A 26,599-nucleotide genomic window follows, 5' to 3' on the forward strand; every position below is an offset into this window, starting at 1 on the left:
AAAAGTAGGCAAAATGGTTGGAGGCCTAACAACAAAGCCTGCATTCAAAATGGCCACTTGCCTGCCAGCACATGGCAAGTGCCTGTAGCTGCACTCAAAATGGCCACCAGCCACATGGCATGTCCCTCCCCATGAACACCCCCAAAAATCGAAAAACACTGCAAAATCAGCACCATCCCATTCCATCCATGGCCTCCATGATGTTTAAATTCAAGACAACCCACAGAAATACTAGGCCCATGCAAGACTCACTACCCCTGGCATAAATAAAGGTTGAAAAGTAGGCAAAATGGTTGGAGGCCTAACAACAAAGCCTGCATTCAAAATGGCCACTTGCCTGCCAGCACATGGCCAGTGCCTGTAGCTGCACTCAAAATGGCCACCAGCCACATGGCATGTCCCTCCCCATGAACACCCCCAAAAATCGAAAAACACTGCAAAATCAGCACAATCCCATTCCATCCATGATGTTTAAATTCAAGACAGCCCACAGAAAGACTAGGCCCCATGCACCACTCACTACCCCTGGTCAAGGCCCCAACAACAGGTCAAAAATCGAAAAACACAAAATTTTACAAAAAAAAAAAATCGAAAAACACAGAAAAATCAGCACAATCCCAATTCATCTATGGCCTCCATGATGTTTAAATTCAAGACAACCCACAGAAATACTAGGCCCATGCAAGACTCACTACCCCTGGCATAAATAAAGGTTGAAAAGTAGGCAAAATGGTTGGAGGCCTAACAACAAAGCCTGCATTCAAAATGGCCACTTGCCTGCCAGCACATGGCCAGTGCCTGTAGCTGCACTCAAAATGGCCACCAGCCACATGGCATGTCCCTCCCCATGAACACCCCCAAAAATCGAAAAACACTGCAAAATCAGCACAATCCCATTCCATCCATGATGTTTAAATTCAAGACAGCCCACAGAAAGACTAGGCCCCATGCACCACTCACTACCCCTGGTCAAGGCCCCAACAACAGGTCAAAAATCGAAAAACACAAAATTTTACAAAAAAAAAAAATCGAAAAACACAGAAAAATCAGCACAATCCCAATTCATCTATGGCCTCCATGATGTTTAAATTCAAGACAACCCACAGAAATACTAGGCCCATGCAAGACTCACTACCCCTGGCATAAATAAAGGTTGAAAAGTAGGCAAAATGGTTGGAGGCCTAACAACAAAGCCTGCATTCAAAATGGCCACTTGCCTGCCAGCACATGGCAAGTGCCTGTAGCTGCACTCAAAATGGCCACCAGCCACATGGCATGTCCCTCCCCATGAACACCCCCAAAAATCGAAAAACACTGCAAAATCAGCACCATCCCATTCCATCCATGGCCTCCATGATGTTTAAATTCAAGACAACCCACAGAAATACTAGGCCCATGCAAGACTCACTACCCCTGGCATAAATAAAGGTTGAAAAGTAGGCAAAATGGTTGGAGGCCTAACAACAAAGCCTGCATTCAAAATGGCCACTTGCCTGCCAGCACATGGCCAGTGCCTGTAGCTGCACTCAAAATGGCCACCAGCCACATGGCATGTCCCTCCCCATGAACACCCCCAAAAATCGAAAAACACTGCAAAATCAGCACAATCCCATTCCATCCATGATGTTTAAATTCAAGACAGCCCACAGAAAGACTAGGCCCCATGCACCACTCACTACCCCTGGTCAAGGCCCCAACAACAGGTCAAAAATCGAAAAACACAAAATTTTACAAAAAAAAAAAATCGAAAAACACAGAAAAATCAGCACAATCCCAATTCATCTATGGCCTCCATGATGTTTAAATTCAAGACAACCCACAGAAAGAATCAGTCCACCCACCACTGAGTACCCCTGGGAAAAGGCCCCAAAACAGCCCAAAAATCGAAAATCCCAAAATTTTAGTTGCAGCAACTGTAATGCCCCAAACAAACTTACTTGTAAAATTTCTAATCCAACAGTGATCCAAAGAAAGTCAAAAAGGCCTCAAATCCAAAGATCCAGCAGCATCCACAAAAGGTAATCCTTCCAGGTCCACATCCGAATGAAAAGTGACCAGGAGATGGACAAAGCACTGGGAGGAGCCTGCTGAACAGGAACAGGAAGTTGAAGACTATGGGGCACTTCCTTCCTCCCATACCCCTGCCCCCCTCCCCAAAATGGACTCCTCGCTAAAAAAGTGCAGGCAAATGTCAAACTAAGGAGTTATTCACATAAAAATCATCATTTCTAGAAGGTTTATGCTGCTTGCTGGTGGATTTCTTGTGCAGAATTGCAAATTTATATTTTCGCGCGCCGCATCTCAAATCTCGCAATTGCGAAGTACCGCGAGACGTGATCTCGTCGTACTCGCGTTGACAAACTATCGCTGGCAAGCCGCGATGACGTAATCGCGCTCGCCAATTCCCGCGGGATCACACAGCAAGATCCAAAATGGCGCAGCACTCGCAAACTATCGAAAAAAACAACTCGGCAAACGATGATAAACGCCGCGCGCCGCAAAAATTGTATCACCAACGCCGCGCGCCGCCCAAAAAATCCGCTGCGTGCGAATTTGCGGATTTTGCGGGAAATCCGCAAATCTCGCGGATTGCGGATTTCCCGAAAATCCGCAAAATCCGCGAGCGGAACGGATTTTCCGCCCACGCTTAACACAACGTCAGACATACTGATGCGCACATTCAGACATTTTAGTCACTAACCCATGCATTTAGTAAGACACATTTAATCACTCACTCATACAGTCAGTCACGCACCTACTAAATCCTTCATCCAGACACTTATACATCCACTCATTCTTCAATATGTAAAACATATTTAAACTTTAGAGAAACACACAGTCACTGGATGATGTCATCAGTGATGTCAAATGAGATGTCATCAGTGATGTCATCAGTGATGTGATTTGAGATGTCATCAGTGATGTCATCAGTGATGTCATTGACCATGTCATGAATGATGTAATATGTGACATCATCAGCAGTGGATTGCGGGTGCGCAAAATATAGTTAGTACAACTAACTATATAGGAGCAATTTCAATGTTTTTTTTTTTTAAACCTTTATTGTACCTTCACATAATTACACAGCCATTTGCCTACAACCCAAAGGGCCGGCCGCTAATAAATGAGCATTGGATGTCATGCATAAAGTAAGTCCATACTTTGATCATGCTGCTGAAAAGTAAAAGGTGCATCACACGGCTAAGTGAAAGGTACAAAACTGACGTCATGTTGCTAATCAGTAATGGTTTTGGTTTTCTGTTTTTTATGAAAATAACAAAAATAACAGTGATGAAATCACATTGCGGTCATCTAAAAGTAGTAGTGCTGTATAGCTGTATTAAAAGTCTACCCGACAGTATGTGTTACTATTTATTTTCCCGGATGCAAACCAAGGTGACGGGCAGTAATGCCCATGTACCTATGTGTTACTGTGTAGCAGTCCCAACTCTGTCTATCCATTCTGCCATCCCCTCGGGACTCGGGCCCCCTCCCACCCACAATCTCCTCTCCCTCTGCAACCCTCTATTGACCCCTCAGCCTATCTCCCCCTCATCATCTGACTCCAACTGGTCGTCCTCTGGCAGAGGATCACAAATTTCACCTCGGTACAAATTCCATGGGGACCATATCTTGTTCCACTTCCCCGGGCATGCACGACTCAAGTATACCGCCCTTTCTGTCACCATTATCTTGTCCATATTCATGCACCACTGCGACTTTGTCAGTAGTTCTGCTGCCCCCCAGCGCTGAGCGATATCTCTCTTGGCCACTATCATGCCTAACGTAACCCAAAGTTGGCCACATCTGGACAGGTCATTCGGTCCCCACACATTTAAGAGACAGTGCCTCGGTTCTGGAAGTAGCGAGGTCTCTAGAGTCTGTGACACAGTGCGCATTATTTGTCTCCAATAGTTTTGTATGCGTGGGCAGTCCCAGATTGTATGGAAAAAGGACCCCTCCTCCCCACAGCCACGGAGACAGTAAGGATGTTGTATTCTGTGGATGCGATGTAATAGTGTCCTTGTGTAATACACTCTGTGTAGGACCTTAAGCTGTACGAGTCTCAGCCTGGCTGAGATGCCTACCTCTTTTGGGGACGCTAGTGCCTCATTCCATTCGTGTTCATCTAGGGCATCCACTTCCCCTTCCCATCTTTCTTTCAAGGAGGTCAGCGGGTCAGGTAAGTTATTAAGGAGCTTGCGGTATGTCAACGATGTCGCTCGTTTGATCATGAAGTCAGTTAGAAGACGATCCTCCAGCGGGGAGGATTCTGGTATATCCGCCCGGAGGGGATGGCCGCGAGTAAAGCATGGCGTATCTGGACATAGCCGTATGATTCGTGTGGCCCCAGTTCATACAATTCCCTCAGGCGGTCAAATGAAATAACCTCTTCCCGTTCCCACATGTCGCCCACCGTGGATATCCCAATGGTGTCCCAGTGAGAGAAGCCCCTGCTGTATATCAAGTTTCCCAAGGCACGGGTATCCCAGAGCGGGGTAAGTTTGGTAATTTTCCCCTTCCAGCCCAGCGCCGCTAGTGCCGTATGCCACACCATTGCAGTAAGTTTAGTAGGTCCCGTTAATTTTCGCACTCGACGCTGGTCATAGAGTGGGGCTAGCATATTGTTGGTACCTAGTTGCGCCCTATCTGTTCGGAAAGCTGGGTCAGTCTGTGGAGCATGTATCCACTGGTTAATGGGCTTAAGGTGAGCCGCCCAGTAGTACAGGTTAAGATTCGGCAGCGCAATTAAACCATCATACCAACCCCTGTGTAGCTTGGCTTGCGCAATACGCGTCGGGCGATTGCTCCACAGCAGACCAGAAACTACTGCTGCCACCTTCTTAAAGTACCCTGGCGCCACCGGAAACGGCGTGTTTTCCAGTATGTATAGAAAGCGGGGTAAGGACATCATTTTGTACAGCGCTGCTTCCCAGCATTGTCAAGGGCAACCCCGCCCAGAACTTGACGTCTTGTTTAAGCCGTTCCAAATGTGGTGTCAGATTTAGTTGTATGAATTCCGCTGGGTCCATTGTAACATGGATCCCCAAATATTTAAAAGAGGAGCCAGCTAGTCTTAAGGGGCAGTCAGGGCCTAGAAACCGGGACCGGGCCTTTCAGAACATACATTTCTGATTTGTTCCAGTTGATCGTGTAACCTGAAGTTTTACCTTGATTGTCACATAGGCTCAAGAGCACCGGTACACCACACTCGGGGTCTGTTAAATACACCAGCATGTCGTCCGCGTAAAGGGACACCCGGTCTTCCCAGCCTTCTTTCCATTGTATCCCCTTAAGTAAGGGCGTTTGCCTTATTAAATTAGCTAGTGGCTCCAGGGAGATCGCAAAAAGCAAAGGTGAGAGGGGGCAGCCCTGGCGGGTGCCCCTCCCCAACGAAAATGTTCAAGAAATGTGGCCATTTGCTACTACATGTGCCATCAGTTTCGTATACAGCAGTCTGATCCATGATACAAATTTCGAGCCGAAGCCCATACAGACTAAGCCCTCGAACAGGTAGCTCCATTCCACTAGGTCAAATGCCATTTTCGCATCTAGGGCCAGTATTACTGCTTGTTCGTGGATCAAGTCTGCTCTCTCCAGTACCCCATGAACCCTGCAAAGGTTCAGTGCTGTGTTCCTATGAGGCATGAATCTGGATTGATCTGGATGGATAAGATCAGACAGATGTGTCATCAACCGGCTGGCTTGGAGCTTGGCCAACATTTTACCTTCTGCGTACAGCAGAGAGATAGGGCGGAATCGCTACTATAGTGGCCGTTCTCTGATCGAGTGGAAGTTCACCCTTCTCTAGGCATTCCTCATACATGTTGAGTAAATATGCACTGAGCTCCTCAGACTGGGACTGATACCATTCCACTGGAATGCCGTTCGGTCCGAGAGCTTTGCCAGGTTTGAGCGCTCGTATGGCCAGCTGTACTTCATCGGTAGTTATGGCCGCATCCAGGTCGGCTGCTGCCTCCGGCTGCAATACTGGGATTTCTATCCTACCTAGTGCTTCCCGTGCCATGTCAGTAGATACTACCCGTTCTGGGGTATAAACATTCTCAAAATGTGTTGCCAATGCTTCCACTATCCGTTCAGGGCTTGTCTGAGTTACGCCGTTGCTATCCCTCACTTGTTGGATCCCTCTGGAACTATCCCCCCTCTCATCGAGCCAGGCCAACATCTTTCCCGCCTTATCTCCCACGTCGTATATCCGATTCTGTGTATCAGTTATGTGCCCCTTCACCATATGCCAAACATGTTCCGTGTATAGTTGCTGGTGGAGTATAAGGGTATGCGCCGTGTCTATTGTAGGGTTAGCCTCGTGCAAAGTTGTCAAGTTGCGCAGTGTCGATTCGAGCTTAGACTGTTCGGCTGTTTGCTCCTTTTTATGGGCCGTGATGGAGCTTATTGCCTGCCCTCTCAACACCGTTTTGTAGGCCTCTCATAGCACCTCTGAAGAGGCCACGATGGACACGTTTTCTTCGAAATATTGTGTTGTGGCCTTCTGGAGGGTTTTCCTGATTTTCAGGATTTTGAGGTACGATGCTTGAATGGGATATATACGGCTGCAAGACTTTTCTTGGGTGGAAACTGTTAGGGTGATCGGGGAGTGATCTGAGATGCCTCTAGGGTGGATGTCTGCGGTATTGACGTGTTGTAACCCTTCACCCAAAGCTAAAAAGTAATCAATTCGTGAAAGGCTGTTATGGACAGTGGAATGAAATGTGTACTGTGTGTCTTGGGGGTGGACGTGGCGCCAGATGTCTACTAGACCCATTGCTGTCAGGAAACGTTGAAACCGGGAGGGTCCCCCGGACAGTACTGTCGTGGGGAATTTGTCAAGTTGTGTATCTACTGTAGCATTAAAATACCCTCCCAAAATTACATCGCCTTCGGGGAGAGACAATAAAAAGTCACTGAGTGCTGGAAGCATTATTGAGTGAAGGGATGGTGGGACGTATACCGATACCACAGTTAGGGGGCGACCTTCCCATTGTCCCTGCAGGGCTGCGAAGCAACCCTGCCCATCAGTTTTCGTGCTCAGTGGAATAAATTGTGAGGATTTTTTAATCAAAATGCCAGTTCCCCGGGAGCCCGATGTGAATTCCGAGTGTGCCACCATCTTGTACCCCCTCTTATCTAAGGCCCTAGAGGCCCCCAGTCAAGTGTGTCTCCTGTAACAGCGCTAGATGGGGTTTTTGTCTCTTCAGCGCATTCAGTACCAGGCCACGTTTCACCTTATCCCCAAGTCCCCTCACATTCCACGATAGTATTCGAAGGGGGGAACCACGTGACTGTGACTCAGCGTTCCCCGCGTTGTGTAGCTGATCATCCGCCATTTCCAGTCATGCAGACACATACAAATGAATCTAGGAGGAGTAACCGGACCTTTAGGTGTACCCTTCCAGCTATATCATATACACAAAAAGCACCAATTTCTGTCCGACATAGTGAATTTCCAACCAACAACCAACAGCCCCCCTCACCCACCCCCTCCCTGCCTCCCTACTTAACGGACCTTCAACTGCCCGCCTCCCCAACTGAGCAGAGCGCTTAACCCATCCCAAAAACAGTGTACTTGCACGTTGGGGGAGAGTGTCTCCCCGAGCAGGCGGCCTCCCTGCTCCCTTCAGAGTACCCAGGCCAGCGTCCATCCACGACCTGTGTGCATAGTTAGTCAATCAAGGAGTCAGCATACAATTTGTACACAAGTTGTCCACATTATTTTCCCCCGGCAGCCTCAGATAGTTCTTGTGTCGGTGATTTGCTCGCGCCTATTCTGTCTGAAGTTTGTGAGCCAGTCCGGCTGTCGTCTCGATGTCCGTGGTGCGTTCTGCCGGACCTACGCTCCACATTGCGCCAGCCATCAAGCCAGTCTCTTGCCGCCTCGGGAGAGTCAAAAAACCAGACCTTCTTATCGGCGACCACCCGTAGCAGGCCAGGAATAACATGGAGTAGGGTAATTCTTGCTCGCACAACGTCTTTTTTACTTCTAAAAATGTCCTTCTCCGTCATGTTACCTCCGCCGTGTAGTCGGGGAAAAAGGATATTCTCGAATTTTGAATTTGAATGGCTGGCGCTACTCTGGCCGCCTGAAGGATGGTGTCGGGATCTCAAAAGTTAAAAGTCTCGCCAGGATCGGACGCGGTGAGGCCCCTGGTTTCGGTTGTCCTCCTGGTTCTCTATGGTCCCGTTCCACAGAGAAGAAGTTTGAGAGACCCTTGGGGGCTAGCTGGTTCTTGATCAAGTCTTCCACGTATAGATCTATAGCACCCGTGGTTTCAGATTCCAGGACCCCCAAAATACGAACGTTGTTCCGTCGGGAACGTCCTTCATGATCATCCAGCTTTTCCTTGAGCAACTTGTTATCGGCCTGCAGTTTCTCCATTTCCAGCTGTAGATCTGAGACATCCTCCACCAGGGATTTAGCTACCACCTCCACTTGCTTCACCCTTTCGCTCATCTTCTGGAGGTCCGCCCGTATAAGGGTTACTTCCGTTGCAGTTGCCCCCACCGTCACCTGCACCTGGGCCAAGGAGTTCAGTACATCCTCCAGAGTGGCCTTCTTCGTACCTTCTCCTTCCGTGCCTTTGCCCAGGGACTTGCGTTGCTCCATCTGGGAGAGAGATTGTTTCTCATAGGCAAATTTATCAAGCTTAGCTTGGGTGGAGGTATTTCTGGATCCTTTGCCCGCCATGTTCTCACACTGGTTCTTTCAGCCTGTGGTGGCGTCTTATTAAGGGAGTGGTCGCGGTGAATAGTCGGTGGGGCCGCCCGAGTTTCAGCGGCGCCTCGTCCACACGGTAGTTAGGCTTTACTGGGCCGGATCCCCACAGTCGGGTTTGCACCCCTTCTTAAATTGCGGTGGTATACTCAGGATCCGCTGTCGAGCTTGCGGAGACCTAGGCACAGGCCGCCCAGCCCCGCAGTCGAGAAAGTTTGTGCCCACGGTGGCGGATGTAATATAAAATGGCGGCGTCTACGCACTTGTTTTTCCGGCTTCAGTTACCGTTAGCGTCGCCGTTATCCACAGCAATGTCTTATCGTTTGAGAGATATGTTGAGCCCTTAGATGATCTGCGAGGGGCTTCAGACTCTCACCGCCGTTTTAGCTGGGTTTGTACTCACTGCGGGCACTTCCGGTTAACAGCACCGACGAGGCCCCACTTCCGCCCGGGCAACATCCAAACCAGCCGCTGCTGCTGTGCTTGTGTCACCAGGCCACATACGTAGGTCGTCTTTTCCACCCGTTCTGGGTTCGTTTTTGTGCAGATAGGCATGCGGATTGATGCGGGAAGCTGCCTTACTCCGGGAGCCTCTCTAGTTTGCTGCCGCCATCATCGGCTGCTAGCCACGCCCGCCTTCAATGGTTTTTTAAATGCTAATTCCTAACTATATAAGGCCTGAAACCTATGGTTTTTTAAGTGAATATATATACATATATATTACCTACTGTCGGTCGCCAGTAGGTAGCTATAGTTAGGACCTACTTTCTATAGGAAATCCACAACATTCTATTTGGAATAACTTTGGTGTCAGTGGACGAATCTTCGCGAATTTCTCCAGGTAAATGGCCTGCTCGGCTCCGCTCCTTCTCTGAAAGTTTGGGGGTGATTCGTCAAGTGGGAGCTGAGAAAAAAGGGGGGTCCCAAAACATGTTTTCCCCATGCAATTTTCCATAGGGACCTTTAGCCAGAGCTACAGCCTGAACGGCTGAACGGAATTATACCAAATTTGGCAGAGAGGTAGAGTTTGGTTCGCAGATTGTGCTTTTTGTTAAATGGTGTAAATCTGTTCAGTAGTTCCTTAGAAAATTGAAAGCAAAATCATAGCAATATCTTGAGACGAAGTACAGCAGGCGTACGGAAATCCGTACAATCACGAGCATGAGCTGCATGCTGATTGGCTGTCAGCTGTGTGTCAACACTTCAAACCAGGAAGTGTTGGCAGCCATCTTGTTCGTCGCTAGAAGCGACTCATAAGAAAACAGTAAAACAAAGTTGAGAAATAAGGAAAGGGGGCAGGGAAGAAACATCCTGACCCTTTAGGCCTGCTGAGGGGGTCGTACATTGATCTTTAGTCTCAATTTTTATTTATTTTTAAATAAAAAATCGGGGGGGGGGTACGCGTATGGTATAAGTACGCGGTGGAAAAGGGAAATAAAAAATAGAAGTCAGTTTTATTCATTAGGTCCCAGGGGGGCGAATTCCTGGGGCAATTGTTTTCATAGTGGGGGGCTTGTAAGGTGCCCCGAGCACCGGGGAACGCCACCCCTCTGTGGTTTCATTTTGAAGAATGCGGGGGGCTACGGTCCTCTTCCTCTCTTCCGCCGCATTAACAGAATTTTAAACTCTGCACATACCGGATTCATGCTCCTTTGAAAGCCACGCACTCAGACGACTTAGGTACTGAGTGGTGAGGTGGTAGGATCGAGCACAAAACCGGCGGCCATCTTAGGGGTAGACCCAGGACCAGCGCTCTAGCGCTCGAGAAAGTTAGTATAAAAACAGGAAACACGCTGCCCCGTGTGACTTCCTACGCTCCTGAGGCGGAAAGCCGGGAGACTGTCTGCGCCAGCACTGTTAATTCCTGCATTTTTACTTTAGTTATTCAATGTTGTTTTGCGCCGCATTAACAGAATTTTAAACTCTGCACATACCGGATTCATGCTCCTTTGAAAGCCACGCACTCAGACGACTTAGGTACTGAGTGGTGAGGTGGTAGGATCGAGCACAAAACCGGCGGCCATCTTAGGGGTAGACCCAGGACCAGCGCTCTAGCACTTGAGAAAGTTAGTATAAAAATAGATGGCCACACCTCCGCGCAGCGGACGCGATCAGCGGTCACGCCTTAGTCGCGCCGAAGTCAAGCCAAAGTCATGCCCATCTGCGCCTGTCCACGCTAAGGACGGGCCTAGGGCTCAACACTTTACCTCATCAATTATCTGGTCAAGAGAGGAGCTATTATCCCTAAACACCCACTCCATACACTGTCAGCATACCATCAGTGTGGACTCTTGGCGAGGCCCGACAAGCTGCTAAATCCATATCTATAAAAGGGGGGCTAATAAATGCACGTTCTATGTGTAAAAATGCTCTCAACATCTAAGACCTTATCACAGAACACGTCTTGGACTGTTTATTCATCACAGAAACATGGCTACGTGAATGGTCGAATCCTGACATAGCCCATGCTCTACCCACCGGCTATTTAATTCAGAGGCAGGATAGGCCAGTCCACCGTGGCGGTGGTTTGGCAATTATACATAGGGATACGTTCAAATGCACAACCACAGAGCTGACTGACATTATAGGAGCAGAAAGCCTAAGTTTTTGCATTAAAATAGGAGAATCCTTTTCCATTGCTGGTGTACTACTGTACAGGCCTCCAGGATATGCCAAGCAATTTTTAGAAACTATAGGGGAAGCACTTAGTGGCCAAACTCTCAGGTACGTGAATCTTACTGTACTAGGAGATTTAAACTTCCACATGGACGATCCCAATGATAAACACGCCGCAGATTTCAAAGAAATCATGCAGGTTCTAGGTCTGATGATGCACATCTCGGAGCCTGCTCACTCGGCAGGACACATACTTGACTGTATTGGTACCAATAATCAGATGATGAATGTGAAATCCTCGCTACAACAAATATGGCCGGACCACAAATTCATTGAATTTAATTTTAGCACTAATGAAACTAAGAGAAAGAAGAAGGATTTAAATATTAAGGATAAACCGGCACCCTGTTGGGGCAAAATCATCGAACATCCTGACCTGCAAAACTGGGCTAAAGATAACAAACCTATTTTTACAGAAAATATACACTCTGACAACCAGAAATTCGATGGTTGGATGAACAAAATAGGTAACAAGATTACTACCTCAAGAGCAGGCTCTAAATCTAACAAAGGAAAGTTTTCGGCACCATGGTTAACAGACCCGCTCAAAGACATGTTAAGCAATGTGAAAATCTTAGAGCGAAAGTGGCGACGCTACTATGAACTAGAGGATAAAAGAACTTATAAGACAGGGCGAAAACAATACCATGCCGCCATCAAAAATGCTAAAGCAGAATATTATACGGCACAGATTGAAGCGACAGGAAATAAACAAAAAGAAATATTCAATATTGTGAATAGTTTCAGAAATCTCAAGGCATTAACACAAGATATCCCACCGTCACAGAATCTATGCGATAAGATAGCTGATTACTTCTCTCAGAAAATAGAGACTATCACGAAAGACTTTCCAACTTTTCAGCAAGAGAAATCTGAGGCTAAGACCAATTTAAGCTTTCAAAAACCCGGCTGGTGCACCTTTGACCCCATCAGTCTGGAAGACACGCATAAGGCAATATCGAATATGAAATCTGGATCTCCTTTTGATCCATGCCCACCTACGTTGCTGCAAGCAATAGTAGATGAAGTAAATCCCGGAATAAATTCCATCATTAATGCCTCTCTCTCCTCAGGCGATATCCCTTCAAACTGGAAAGTAGTAGCAGTCAGACCTCTACAAAAGAAATCTATTAAAGATCCTGCCACTCTTACCAACCTACGCCCCATCTCGCTTCTTCCAATTTTATGTAAACTGACTGAATCCTGGAAACCTCATCGGATTTGCCTGAGCACTGCTGGAGGCTCACTCGACTTTTGCTGCCTGTCACCGGATTCACCGACGATTTGCCGGACCCGCTGCGCGGGTCCCGCTGCGCCTGAGGACACCCTGTGGGGCGCTGGAGGGGAGCTCTATATTTTAAAACTTCCTTGTCCACCGGCAGGGCTGCGAGCAGCCTAGCAGGGACTCCATTGTCCAGGAGTCCCTGCGTGCTACACCTGTGGCCGCTCTCCCTGCCGGCAACGCCCCCTGACTGCTGATTAAAAGTGCAGCGCTTCCTCTGCCAAGCGGGAAACCTCATCGGATTTGCCTGAGCACTGCTGGAGGCTCACTCGACTTTTGCTGCCTGTCACCGGATTCACCGACGACTTGCCGGACCCGCTGCGCGGGTCTGGCTGCGCCTGAGGACACCCTGTGGGGCGCTGGAGGGGAGCTCTATATTTTAAAACTTCCTTGTCCACCGGCAGGGCTGCGAGCAGCCTAGCAGGGACTCCATTGTCCAGGAGTCCCTGCGTGCTACACCTGTGGCCGCTCTCCCTGCCGGCAACGTCCCCTGCCCTGCCCTGCCCTATTTTTCAGGGCAGAGTATCCGCTGCGCGGGAGCGACAGGGGCGAAGACCGGGCAAAGAGCGGGCCGTTTGAGGCGGTTCGAGTACGGCAGAGTCCGGCCCGGGCCCACCCCCCCTGGCCGTTTGGAAGTACTTAAGGTAGGCGGTCTACCTTACCCTACAATCTCTTGCTACTTGGTACTGCGGGGACGGACTAAAAGTAACTGTTTGGTTTTGTATTCTACCTACATCCCACCATGCCCTTAAGGTCAGGTAAAGAACGCACAGTCCAAATCCAAACCACCAAGGGAGTCGTTTCAGGCCCACTAGACGCTTTCATCACACGGGCCACGGGGATATTGGAGAAGGAAATTGCAATGGTGGAAAAAAGATTCTCGCTTGACCTTATTAGCGGAAAGCGCTCATCGCTGGGTGGACTAGCTACCACCACCAGCCCCGTAGCACATGCCGCTTTCAATTGTGTACAAACTTTTACCACGGATGCCATTGTCCATCTAGATAGCGTGGGGGAGAGCCAAACTGTTTGCATTCTGGAGGAAGATGCGTACAGCATAGATGACTCACAAGCTAGCCAGGGGGATGACTTACAGACTAGCGGGGGACCCGAACCTAGTCAGATATCTGGTTATTTACCCCTTAACGTCTCTAACACCGTTGCTACCATAGATCCCCCAAGTACAGACGTTACTTCTAGAAAGAGAAAACAAGACTCAAGACTCTCGGGGGGGAGTGAACGTAAGATCCCAAAAACAAAAGATACTACAGACAAAGGGAGCCAGGGCCCTGAGCATCCCTTAGACACTCAAATTCCCTCTGTATTTCCCAATGTGTTGTGCCCCTCCCTCACCACCTTGGGCTCCTCGAACCCCTGCCCTATGTGCCTTAACAGTGATGAAATCTTGTTAGTAAAAATGGAGGCCATGTTTAAAACCCTACTACTACCCGTCCTGGAACGGACCAGGTTAATGACCTCGAAAATAGACAGCATGGAGGCTGTAGTCAACTCAAACCAGGCCATGTTACAAAAATTAACCGGCACCAGTCATATAGGAGTTACTAAAACATAAATAGCCCCGAAGATCTCAGGCACAAGTAATATCCCTACGGGCAACCCTGCCCATAAAAAAACATCAGGGTTAGATACCAATATGACCATAGGGGTGGGAAGCCAAAAGCTACATCCTCTAAGTTATCTGCGAGTACCCTAACACAGGCATCTAAGATGAAGGTCACTGAAAAACACAATTCTTGTAGGCCTCAAAGTACTAGGCCACCCCCACAAGTAAAACCCAATCCTGCCCCCCCCCGTCTCCCACCACACGGAGATATAGCTGGCCAGCGCAGTAACACCAACCAAAGGGTGGAGAGGCATAGAAGGTTTACCACCCCTCGCGCTGATCTACCGGTGGAGGCAACACGACACACAATAGTTTTAACAGGTGTTGCTTCATTAAAACCTGGTAGTAAGGAGTCGTATGGGGACCTCCGCAACAAAGTGATCTTCTGGTTAAATAAAAACCGACCTTTACCCCCCTCCTCACCTACTGAAATACTATTTGTAAGGAGAGTGGACTGGGTGGGCCATGGTACTAAGGATCTGGAGGGAGATTGCATTTTAATCTTGTTTAAGGACCCATGGGTGGTAGATACCATTCGAAGAGAAGCTAGGTTTGCTAGACAGGGGGACGTCCAAACACTGGGCCTATCATATTTTTATCCTCATAGGCAAAGACCCATTCAATCATATTCCAACTTTGGTCAGCCCCCAGCTACAAGATACCCCTTGGAAATAACACCTCTTGCCCGCCAACGCCCATTCCTCTTCAACCACTTTGGTCCCCTCTCCGACCTTGAGGCCATAGATTGACATCATATAACACCCTGTGAGACTTCCCCTGCTGAAGTAGTTGGTCATGATCCGACAAGGTGGAATAGGGAGACCCCGCATCCAATTGATAATCTAGATGCAGTTATGGGAGGTCGAGCCACAAGGGAGACTACTTTACCAGCATCCAAAGACGATTCAGAGGCTATGACGAGTGGGGATTCTATGGATAACCTTAGGCTCATGGAGAACAGGAGGGTTAGAGGGTGTAACCAGGTACCTACTGCAGTTTCAACTTTGCCACCCCCCCCCCTGCGGTCTCTGTCCTAGACAATTTGAAAATACTATCCTGGAATATCGCAGGGATTAAGGCTCGTATGCTCTCTGAAGATTGGATGGAGTTTGTGGACAAATTTGACATCATCCTACTCCAAGAAACATGGGCATCTGAACCAGTCTTCAAGTTGGGCTATGTTAATTTCTTTAAACCTGCGATTAGAGGAGGCAAAGGGCGTGCTTCAGGTGGCTTATTGATATGGGTGAAGCAGTCATTGGGACTTTATCCAATAGAGCTACCTGTTCAGAACCCGGATCTCCTTATAATTAAACTGAGTAAAGCCAGCCAACGGGATTTGATTATGTTCAACATATATGCCAGAGGTATGCCTGGTGGCCGCAGTCCCCCGTTGTTTAATGTCTTAGTCCACAAGCTTGCTGAAATGGGTAGTGGGAATGTTACCCTCTTAGCAGGAGACTTAAATTGCACCATTGAGCCATTGTATGACATAGGGGACAGTTGGGGTTCGGCCGAGGACGCTGCTTGGGACATTCTTGATTTGATGGTCGATAAAACGGTTAAAGCGACCGAGGCGGCAGCGAACTGGATGGCTCTTTGCCTAAACAGGGGACCCGGGCTTGCAATGGCTGCACAAGATCGGATAAAGGAGCCAACTCTACCTTTGACAACGGCCTAAGGCGGAGCCGTATTGATTATGTTCTGTTAAAACTGGAATACTGGCCCCTACTAGTGGACATGGTAGTAATACCGTGCCCAGAAAGTGACCATAACCCCCTGTCGCTCCTATTGAAACTGCCAGGTATAAAGAGACTAGTGGAGCCTACCATTTCACAGACAGGGGATGTTTTGATAACTAACGATAGGAGGAGGCTGAAATGGTCCAGGGTTGTGGAGGACGAAACCTTATGGGTCAATGTTAATACAGTGGCTAAAAATGTGTGCAATGAAATGTTAAAAATTGACCTGTTGGGGGGAAGTCCGGAATTGGCAAATAATGTTATTAATCTCCACATTAGCTGTTTCGACCATTTAAAGTCCCTACTCTCTCTCCCCTGTCGGAGTGCTCCCACCAAAGCCAACTCCCACCACCAGAAATGGTATAACAAAAAATGTAAGGAGGCCCATTCAGATCTTATTAAAACTATCAAATCTCGTGATATGGGCGCAGTTAAAGCAGCTAGGTTACGTTACAGAAAAACCCAGTGGGAAGCTAAACGGGAGTGGGAGGACAGGTTCTGGTCGGATCTTCTGGATGCCTCCACTTCGAACAATCCGAAAAAGTTCTGGGATTTAGTCAAGTGGGGGAAGGATCCTGACTCGTGTACCCCGGCAAATCAAGTACATCCAGAAGAGTGGGTAACCGTCTATTCTGCCCAATTCAGAGTTGGAAATCCCAAACCCCTACCAATCTTGGGAAAGGCACCCCTGTTACACACCCACGGGGAGAAACTCATTTTTTCAGAATCAGAGGCCGAGCTGGCTCTAGGCTTTACCCTGCGAAGGAAAGCTCCCGGCATGGATCTCATCCCAGCGGACCTGTTTAAATCAAACCCAGCCTTGTGGCTTCCCTATATAACCATGATTGCTAATTCATTAGCTAAAGGAGCCAGTATCCCAAAATCATGGAAGGGAGCCGAGATAATACCAATATTTAAAAAAGGCGACAGGTCCAATCCAAGGAATTACCGCCCGATGAGTCTCATTGACTCCATACAAAAAATCATCGCTCGTATGGTCTTGGGACGGGTTCAGGGCTGGATTGAATCTGAGGACATATTATCTCCTATGCAGGCGGGCTTCAGATCAGGTATAAGCACCATTGACCAGGTGTTCAGACTCTGTCTGATCTACTGGAAAGTGGTCTTGCTCGGTGGCGGTACCATCTTTGCTGCATTCATTGACCTGAAGTCCGCCTTCGATCTAGTGCCAAGGCACAAACTGTGGGGAGTTATGAGAAACTTGGGTTGTCCATCAGAACTACTTGACCTCATAATTAAATTCCATGAGGATAATTATGCGAGGGTGAGGTGGGGAGGCCAGGGACAAGGGACGGAAACATTTCCTGTAACTAGAGGTGTCCGTCAGGGGTGTGTCCTGGCACCAACACTCTTCCTCCTGTTCATCGATCAAGTGGTGAAATTTTTTATGGATACCCCCACTGATGCCCCAATGCTGGCTGGGACGAGATTCCCATTGCTCATCTTCGCCGATGACACCCTACTCCTCTCCAGAACACGCAGCGGCCTACAGCGGGCACTGGACCGCTTTGAGGAGTTTTGTGCCATTAACAATCTTGCGGTGAACGTGGGCAAAACAAAGTTTATGGTTTTCTCGAGAAACCATCCTATCCGGAGCTCCGTGAGCTTGAATGGAGTCAACCTTGAGCAAGTTGAGACCATGACTTACCTGGGGGTTACCCTAGACAGCCGCTTGAGATGGAAAGATCAAGTTGGCGTACAACATCTTAAGCTAGCACGGTTAACTGGCTGTCTAATAAAAGAGCAAAAGAGATCCATCACTAAGCGGGTCACCCCAGCTCTCAAGATCTATGATGCCAAAATCAGCACTGCAATCTTATATGGCGCAGATCTTTGGGGCTACATGGACCTCCTAAATCTCTTTAAAACCCAATGCAAGTTCCTACGGAACCTGGTAGGTCTACCACAGTCGTCTCCATCAATTCCCCTCTGCTTGGATCTGGGGTGCCTTCCGATCAATGAGATGGCCAGATTCAGATTGGTGGCCCTGTGGAGGCGAATATGGACCTCCCCTGACCTGTCTCTATTCGCGAAAGAACTAGCAGAAGTCAGGTCAATTGGTGGTTCTGGAAAAATCCCATTGCTCCAAGCTGTAAAAAACATTCTGGTAGATATGGGGTTAGAACAACTCTGGACAGCTCCCTCCTCTAATGCCTTTCCCTCCAAACAAGAGTTTAAAGCATTGTACTGGGCGTCTCTTCGTCAAAATCGAGTTTCGATTTCCAGCCTTACCAGCCTCACAGGCAGGTTCCTTACTTTCAAGCTAGACCTGTTCCGTGAGCCCTACTGGGATGTTATTAAAAAACCCTGGACAAGAAACTCTACCACCAGTTCAGGGTAGGTGCTTTGCCATTGAACACTTTTGTAAATAAATGGTCCACGGGTGTATCAGATCTCTACAAAGGCTGCTCGGGGCAGAAGGAATCAGAGGGCCACTTTCTTTTTGCCTGCCCCAGCTACTTGGCGCCGCGAAACAAATGGTTAAAACCACTGTTTCAGCGTCTACCATTTAGAAAATCTGCAGATGCCATTTGGGCTCTAAAGACTATCACCTCTGAGGTCTTTGTAGTGAGCCTAGCCAAAAATCTGGGGTGGGCTTAGATCATCAGGTCAAAACATATGTCAAAGTTGTTAGAGCCCCCCAATATTGCCTCATAAGGTGACATACTCTGTCTACTGCATAAACATCCGATTGCACTGATTGCACTTCTTGCACTTCATGTATGAAATGGTGTCCCATTGATTGTTATGGTTCGCTATGTAATTGTTAACCTTTATGTTTTAATCAGGTTTCTCACCTAAGATGTTTAATACTCTTTTTAAACTTCCTTACAATCAACTTATTTAAGGATTATCATCCCTTGGTTTACTTGGTTTGCTTTATTTGTATATAGTCCTTGTTTGCTAATGTATTGTATTCTTTCCCTTGTAAAAAGTTTTTTAACTTATTGTTTTTATGAATGTACTATAATGTGTCTTTTATGATTTATCAAATCGAAATAAAGACTTGAAACCTGAAACCTGACTGAATCCTGTGTAAATAAACAACTGATGACTATTCTGGAGGAGAACGAAACCCTTCACCCATGCCAAGCGGGTTTTAGGACACACCATTCTACCGAATCAGCCCTACTTTCTATCACCGAAACCATTCAAGCTGCATTGGATCAGGGCAAGAAGGCGGTCCTGATCCTTTTAGCTCTCTCTGCAGCATTGAACACGGTATCCCATGCTATCCTTTTACATCGCCTAGCAAATGCGGGCATAGCAGGAACCGTGCTCGAATGGTTCAGAAGTTTTCTGGCACACAGGCGTCAGGTTATTATGCTGGATCCATTCCGCTCCAAGGAGAGAATGCAGACTTCAGGGGTTCCGCAGGGCTCAAGTTTGAGCCCCACATTATTCAACCTTTATATGGTTCCCCTGATCAAACTTATCTCCTCGTTTGGCATTGACTCAATAGCATACGCCCACGATACCCAGTTAATCCTAACACTGGATAAAAATGCTTTGAAAGCTGAAATCACTCTGAAAGAATGCCTCTCGGCAGTATTTGCATGGGTGACCAGCAATCCTCTAAAATGTAATTCTGCCAAAACAGAAATATTACCCTTCGGCCCCAATAATTGTTTTTATCCTCAATCATGGTGGCCCAAGGAGGCAGAGGCTCCACCCAATACTGTCAATGTAGCAAGAAATCTGGGGGTTACATTTGACAACACTTTGTCTTTTAACCAACAAACCAGAGAAGTAGCTGGAAACTGTTTCAATATTATCAGAGGTCTGAGAACATTTTTCAAGGTGCTCCCTCTGAGTGCCAGAAGGACTGTTGCAGTAGCACTGATTACATCCCGGTTGGACTACTGCAACAGTCTGTATGCAGGGCTAAATAGATCTGCCCTGCATAGACTGCAGATGGTACAGCATGCCGCAGCTAGGCTAGTTCTAGGCTGGGCAAGAACATCCTCAGCCTCCGCCGCGCTAGGCGCACTACACTGGCTCCCAATGCAAAAGCGTATTTTGTTCAAAGTCCTGACAATCTCCTTCAAAGCTTTTCACCACCAAAGCCCAGCCTATCTACAAAAATATTTAAATCAATACCATCCTGTACGTGAATTGAGATCATCCTCATCAAATCTGCTTACCGTCCCAAAGTTCAGGCTGACGACGAAGGGTGGTAAATCCCTATATGTGATTGGCACGAAAGCATGGAATAAACTACCCCAATCTCTCCGTGCAGCCAATACAGAATTTAGCTTCAGGAAACAACTAAAAACATGGATCTACTCACTGCTAGACACAGTATGTAAAACCTTATTATGATCCTTTTCCAGTTTCTCGAACATTGTCATCTGCTAGATACAGGAAGTATCAGCGCCAAGATACTCCTCGGAGTGATAGCGCGCTATACAAGAACCCAATCACATCACTTCACCAATCACATTCTCAGGGACCGTCACCCCGATGAGGCTTTCTTTTTTTATATATATATATTTTTTTATTTTGTTTTCAGCTCTCCCTCTCTCTCTCCCTGTACACGTAGCGGGGACCACCACCTTCCTGGGGCAATAATATGTCAAATGACCTTCCAGCCCCGGGTACCTGCACTCCCCGAGGTTTTTTAATGTTGGGATGGGGTCGTGCTGCCCCCTCCTGGAACCCTTGGTGGCCCTGGGGTCCACCATCTCCCAGGGTCGGTTCTTGCAGTGACTAGGTGTGCGTACTTCCGGGACACTGTTGTTTGGTATGGTAGGGCGGTACCGTTGCCGCTCTCACTTTACCACAGGCAACCGCTTTCCTATTTGAAAAAGAGAGCAAGTTATTCTGTTCTCTCTTTCAAGAAAGCAGATTATTTTTCGAAAGAGAGAGTAGCATATAAGCTGATGTCTCTGATAAAGCAATGCCGGCTCTCGAAGGACGCGGGGAGGATCATTTGGGCATTGGGGCTAAAAAAAAAAAAAAGTTATTTTTAAGAACTAACTTTGCTGGTCAAAAAAAGAGCTATATTTCTATGATGGTATATAAAACTTTCCGGATTTTTTTGTGCACCAGTTGTACTCTCTACGCATGCGCTGCTTCGTTTCCAAGCCCTCGGTTTTTTCTTTTTCTTCAAGTTCGCCAAGCAAACCGCTCCTTATTTCAGGTATTAAATTTGCCGCTTTCTTTTCCCGGGCCGTGTGTGTCATCCGCTGCTATACTTTTATAATACAATAATAAACATATTGTATCTATGTTTATTTGAAATGTAGTGTTGAGGCGCCAAACGTTGATTACATACTCCGTCCACCGCCATTTTAGTAGTTTTTCTCCATTATTTTTATTATACCTGTTACTTTCATTTTACTCTCCGCTTATCTTCTCTAAGATCCATGAGATTTCCTGGCACAGACACCACGGTGTTTGTCCTTGGCCTCCGATCTTATGACTTGGTCACATGTATACCTAAAAACTGATTTGAAGGACATAAGCCAGAGCCATTGCAACGCGTGTTCGTCAACACAAAAATATTATTAAGATTATGCGTTTATCATGTGTGGTAAATGCATACTAGTTGTAAAAGCATGTGTGGTAAAGACATATGCGTGCTAAAGGCTTCGTGGTGATGATCACGCGTGGTTATGACCGCGTTGTAATGGCTGTTTCCCCCTAGGACACTGCAGGAAGCTGGTCTGGGTGTGGTGGACTCCAGGGCACCTGGCGGAGGACACGCAGCCCCTCTCATACAATATGGAAATCTTTGTGGGATGATTGTTTCCGTGGTTTGAGGGGCGTTATTGAGGTCCACACTTAATTTTGTAGGGTAGTAGGTTTGCATGGGAAAATGTCGCAACAGGTTTGTAAATGTGGTACACATTGTTTTGTATTAGTTTGATTTCTTTACCATGTTGTGGAGTACCCAGAGAAAATATAAGTCAGTACTTTTCAATCTTACTCTTGAACCTCTTACTATAGTACTTCAACATTATAAAAATTATTTTTATTGTGGTCCGTCAACCCCCCCACAAAAAAAAGAAGTATGTCGTTTTTTTTATTAACTTTTATTAAAAGAATAACTGTAAACGAAACTTAATGATATCTATATTATAAAGAACTAGAAAAATAACTTTAAAAAACAATATTATAAACAAATTGTGAAGTGGACTCCAAAGGACATTGGATTGGTAATCTGCAAAATAAAAAAGAAAGTTAGAGTTTAGAATTATGTAGATGTGAGTAAATGAGATGAAGCATTACAAGTCAAGGTAACAGTACGATTTTACGTGTGCAGTGTGCCTGGTACATTTTACTTCTGTTATAGTGTTGCGTTCAATTGGTGTCTATATTGAAGTGCTTACTGCATCACTGACACAAAAGTGACACAACAGGATTGTAAATACGCCGACTTATTTCTAATGCATTGTAAGGAAAGGCATTGTATATCTAGGCCTCTGTGCTTACTGTTGTATAAACACTGCGGCCAGAGGATTTCAAAACTTAAAGACTTCTTTGCTTTTACATGTGAAAGCAGACAGCATTTTCTATAAGTTTAAAAGAGAAAGAGAACTGATGTCACAGAGAGTGAGAGATAGAAAGAGAGAGAAAACAACATGAAATCTGTCTCGCAGAGTATAGAGTTGAGATTTTTTCTTGAAAAGTCAGACGTACATTTAGAAGCTCCTTGCTTCACTTTTCACATGTTAAAAGTGACACAAAAGTGGCGTAATAAGCTTGTAGATCTGTTTGTCAGACTGTTGGAACCTATCTGTTGTCAGTGCTCAGAGGTAATTACACATTTTAGACAGTGAAACTGCTGCACACTAACCACTGTCTCCTTTCACAAATGAAGGTAACACTACAGTTTTACGTGTTCAGTGTGCCTAGTACATTTCAGTTCTGTTATAGTGCTGCAATCAAGTGGTGTTTACATGGAAGTGCCTACTGCATTACTGACAGAAAAGTGGCAGAACGGGATTGTAAATATGCAGACTTATTTCTAATGCATTGTAATGAAGGCATTGTATATCTAGGCCTCTGTGCTTACCGTTGTATAAACACTGCGGCCAAACATTGAGGCCAGTGGAATTCTCAACTTGAGAACACATTTGCTTCTACATGTCGAAGCAGACAGCATTTTCTATAAGTTTAAAAGAGAAAGAGAAATGATGTCAAAGAGAGTGAGAGAGAGAAAGAGAGAGAAAACAACATCAAAACTGTCTCGCAGAGTATGGAGTTGAGATTTTTTTCTTTAAAAGTTAGACATAGATTTACAAGCAGCTTGCATCACTTTTCCCATGTTAAACGTGACACAAAAGTGGCATAATAGGCTTATAGATCTGTTTGACAGACTGTTGTAACCTATCTGTTGTCACTGATGGGCGGTAATTATATATTTTACACAGTGAAGCTGGTGCACACTACCCACTCACTCCTTTCATAGATAATTTGTTGTTTCAGAAGCAAAATTCTTTGTCACCTAGTGCCATTGGCGTTATTGAAAGATGGTGCTCAACGTGTGGAAGAAGCCTTCCCTGTAATCAAGAGAGTTAATCATTTCAATTCAGATATGGTTGTATACAGCAGAGTGGAGATAGCAGCGTCCAAATCTTTAAAAAAGAAAGAGAAATGATGTGAGAGAGTAAGAAAGAGAAAGGGAAAAAAGGACATTAAAATGTGGGAGAGACACACACGACAGGGGAGGGGTACTTGAAGCCAGAGGCGCAACCACAGTCAAAAATATCGGGGGTGGGGGGGCTAGAAAAAATTTGGGGTTGGAGCTTTAGTTCAAGCAAAAAGAAGAGTGGCGCTACAGGGGCTGTAAGCGGGGGGGGGATTATCAAAGCCTCATTAACAAGCAAAATGTCTTTAAAAGACCTTTGACATACTCAGTGCGACTGTGTGTGGGTCCTCATCCTAGCTGAAGCCCCGTTAGGCTAATGGTTTTTTTGCGCCTGCTGCATACTACACATTCTCTCCTTTGACAGATAACTTGTTGTTTCAGAAACAAGCTTGTTTGCTCACCTTGTGCTATTGCCGTTGTCTGTGTTACATAATCCATCCTGAAACTGTACATCTAAAAGATATTAAAAGAAAGATGGTATGATTGGTAATTCTTGCTATATTAATTTGGAGTTAGATAATATTGCACTTTTATAGTCGTTGATTATCAGATTTCTACCAACTGTTTGTATTGTGAATATATTTCGGACATTTCAGCGATTATAAAAATGTTACTGCTATTGGAAAAAAAAATAAACATTTAAATTAATACATTATGTAGGAGTGCGTTCATCTAAAGTACTAAGTCGCATTTTTGTATGTAGTCAGCTACAACCCTTTGACTCCTTCCGATGCGTACTCAAGCCTCACTGCCCACCTTTTCGTGGAAAAGACACCTTCTTCATGAGGTAGTTCCGATCTCCAACAAAGAAGTCTCATATATGGTGCCGAGTCTGGATATCTCCATGGCTAACGACATATTCGTGCTCCCATCATCATCCTCGCAGGTTCTTCACCCGCTCAGTACTTCAGGCACCACTAACTCAGAGACCAAGGAGGCCACGCATGTGGTAGTGGGCCCCTTGTTCTGTGCTTTGGGTACAACTCTAAAATGGCGTCCAACACATGCGCCCCGTCTTTTTTATACATAGGGTCACATGTGTAGTGACGGATACGCTGAATGGGTGTGGTGTGGGTGTATACATGTCATGAGGGAGTGTGTGTGTCGATCCGACAACTAGACTTGTAACTAAGAAATCACTACAATGGAAATTTGGGTTTTATAGTGTTGTTTTGTTTTCCTGGTAGCATAAGAGTGGCTTTCTTTTTTCTATGTGACGTCACAATACAGTCACCATGTATGTAGCCTATTTTGGGACACATTTTATTGTATAATGCGTTTCAAAAACTAGTTGTGGTAGCGTACTTTTAAATGAAACTGTGAAGTCTGCTTATGAGTTTGTTGAGTGTGGAAGTATTTTTTTTCTGTTTTCTATTCTATTATAATTGTGTTGACCTTTCTCCTTTAGCGTGCAGTACTGTATTATTTTATAAAATGTATAAGTGTTGAAATCATCTTTGAAGTAGAATGTAAGCATGTAAGCTGCTGTCTGTGACGAAAAGCAATGCCGGTTCCAGCAGGAAGTGGGGAGCCGGCTGGGACCATGGAGGCCTTGGGGCTCTTCCCACGGTCCGCAACGTTACATTTGAGCCCTGGGGGATGGGGTCATCGGGGATTATGACAAATTAGTGATAAAGGCTATTTTTTATGGTTGATTTATCGTACGTGTACCAAGCACGTTTGGACGACGTACTGTGCGAAGATTGGCAGTCGTCCAATAAGCGTACTGAAGGAAGAAAAATACGAATATTTTTCAGATATTTATGAAGTGTATGTGTTTAGATGTTGGGTGGCTCTAAAGAGAGCCCTTGTTTTTATTGGGAGATTTTAGTGCCTACAAGTAGGTACCAATGCAGTGTCTAAAGTTCAAGAGGAATACTCTGTTTCCCTCATTTGTAAAATATACACCGTCTCTCCTATAGATGCCATCCATATTGAAATGTAGATTGTTGTGGTAGATGGACCCCATTCTATAGTCTTGGAGAAAGGCAGAAACAGTTTTATTCACATGTTTTCTAGCTTTTTGCATTTGTGGACAATAGTGGTTGGACCACTTCCTTTTCTGCCTTTGGCATATATTAGAATATACAAATGCAGTTTTGGGGAACAGTGTCATCAATTGTTGAAAAGTGTCCTTTATAAGCATTTCCAGACCTACCCCTAGGTCATTGTCATCACAGTGCACAATTATGAGGTCAGGGTGTTGGAGATGTAAAAAGGATTTCACCAATGGCATCAATTGATGCCACTTTAATCCTCTCTGTCCAATCCATTTAATGTCTACCTTTGGCTCTAGAAAATATAGCTGTGTCCCACAATCCACACTGTAAACATCTTGAAGAGAGATCTGGATGCACTCTGAAGGTCTCTGTAAATGAAATGGCATGTTGAAAAATAAGATTTTCCTAAAATGGTGGACAACATACAGTTTTGAAAAAAGAAAAGAAATAATTTGTTGTTCGACAATTTTCTTCTGATTTTTATTGGTTAAGAAAAACTGATAGAAAAGAATGTTACATAAGATAAGCTGGTATATTCTCAGTCAAGCACACTTTTTGTTTTAATTTGCAACAATGTATGATAAACTTTTCACCTGTGTGCTGAGTTAGAAGTTTTCTGAAGTGTTTCTATGGTAACTGGCAGATTGTGGAATGGGGAAGGGTTGAAAGTCTTGTCAGTAGGAAAGGGTGCAAAAGTTCAAGCAATATAAAAGTGTGTTTCGTTTTGATTTAATGTGGGAATACATTTGATTTTTTATTTATTTGTATATGTTTGTAGATTGAGTGTGTAGATTGACAGGAAAAGTTTGCTATTTGCTATAGGACTTCCTGTCCCCCTAGGACTGCTTAGGGGAGTTTACGATGATCCGCAAGGTCAAAGTCTTGGAAGGGCTTTGTTGAGCCTTTGATGGCCGTGGGGACCACCA

This window comes from Lissotriton vulgaris, chromosome 7 (assembly GCF_964263255.1).
Source record: "Lissotriton vulgaris chromosome 7, aLisVul1.2, whole genome shotgun sequence".
Classification (NCBI taxonomy): domain Eukaryota; kingdom Metazoa; phylum Chordata; class Amphibia; order Caudata; family Salamandridae; genus Lissotriton; species Lissotriton vulgaris.